Genomic DNA, 1,582 nt, shown 5'->3' with positions numbered 1-1,582 from the left:
TTTCTTCTTTTTTTTCGTCTAATGCATACCCCATCAGTGCAGCAATGCTTATTCAATACCGCCAGCAGATGGAGACACTGGGGGATAATTTTCTAAGGATTTATACTGATTTTTCCTGTCTGAATTTGTCGCACAGAAAGTTGCAGGCCAAATATGTGTGACATTTCTGCGACTTTAGCTTCTAGAGCATTTTTACAACATTATACATAGGTGCTGAATACATAAAAAGCGACTGTTCAGCGACAGACAAGTCGCATCGGCTGAAAGTAGGCCAGAATGTCAGTCCATGTTGGAGCAGGTTTAGATACAGTCTAAAGCATAGATCTCAAAGTCTGTGCACAGAATTTAGCAAGGGCCTCGCACCTTCTGATGCATCAGGTAGGTGCACTATAGCATAGCCTAACCCTCTGTACTTTGGTCTATATTGATGCGGGACATAGACAGCCAGCTGATGACCAATCCATTAGTGCAATGGATGGCTGGAAGCATTTGTCTTTGCCTTTGCAATACCACAGAAGCAATGCATGGTCAATGTACAGCAATGACACACCTGTGTGAACAGCCAGGAGACCCCCCCATGTTATGTTACATAGTTACATAGTTAGTACGGTCGAAAAAAGACATATGTCCATCAAGTTCAACCAGGGAATTAAGGGGTAGGGGTGTGGCGCGATATTGGGGAAGGGATGAGATTTTATATTTCTTCATAAGCATTAATCTTATTTTGTCAATTAGGAACATTCAGCACCCACCCGCTATCAAGGCAGCTGCCTATCATGTCATGCCCTACCTGCACAGGTGTGCTGGCTACTCAAATGATCCAATTAAGGAGGCCATTTAGTCAGCAGCAGCAGAAGTCCTGTGCCTGGACGCTCCAACAGCGGCCAGACACAAGCAGAAGCAGCAGAAGCAGCAGCAGCACCACCTTTTGTTTTTTGGCTGCAGCAGCAGCAGCAGCAGCAGCAAGGCCCACAGGGCTGGCTAGCTGGCTAGCCAGCAAGCAGGTAGCAATGAAAGTAGGAATCTTTCTTTTTAACCCTGTAAGGGGGTGGTGCACTGTACCCGAAGATACTGCCATATCGGGTCAATGCATAGGGCGACGGAAGCAAGCTTCGAAATCGGCCCCCGTTCTCAAAAATCCATTTAATATATGGTCCCCAGATAGGGGACGTATCAGATATTAAACTGATAAGAACAGATACTACACTTGATCTTAGCCAAAAGGCCGAGAAGCGATAACCGTGAAAGGGGCGGGCCCAACAAGGTCCCCTTCATGGGCACTATCACTGCTTGCTGTCAGGGAGGCTGCCAGACAATTTTCCATGCACACTCTGGGCTGGGGGGCAGTCAACCACCAGTACACACAGCAGAACCTAAACCCATACCATTATTGCTAAGCAGCAAGACAGGGGCCCATTGCACTCCCACGGGGCCTTTTTAAATGCAATCCATAACCCGGATTTGCCAGGAACCCTTCTTACTCCTCCTACTTGCATGTGACACTGGGCTTAGGATCTGCATAGGAAACACACACACAAGCACACACCTACCTTTGTTGCCTGCAGATGCCTCCTTGGCTGTC

At 47.5% G+C, this 1,582-nt stretch overlaps 1 non-coding gene across 1 annotated transcript; it reads right to left on the bottom strand.

Annotated features, from left to right (window-relative positions):
- Positions 1-1,046: 1,046 nt before the first annotated feature.
- On the bottom strand, positions 1,047-1,237 carry LOC130315388 (U2 spliceosomal RNA). Its single transcript, XR_008862922.1, has one exon. It is a non-coding gene; the product is annotated as a U2 spliceosomal RNA (small nuclear RNA).
- Between the last annotated feature and the right edge of the window lie 345 nt (positions 1,238-1,582).

This window comes from Hyla sarda, unplaced genomic scaffold, assembly GCF_029499605.1.
Source record: "Hyla sarda isolate aHylSar1 unplaced genomic scaffold, aHylSar1.hap1 scaffold_1871, whole genome shotgun sequence".
Taxonomy (NCBI): domain Eukaryota; kingdom Metazoa; phylum Chordata; class Amphibia; order Anura; family Hylidae; genus Hyla; species Hyla sarda.
The sequence above is the reverse complement of the archived record's forward strand: the minus strand, read 5'-3'. Positions and strand labels throughout refer to the sequence as shown.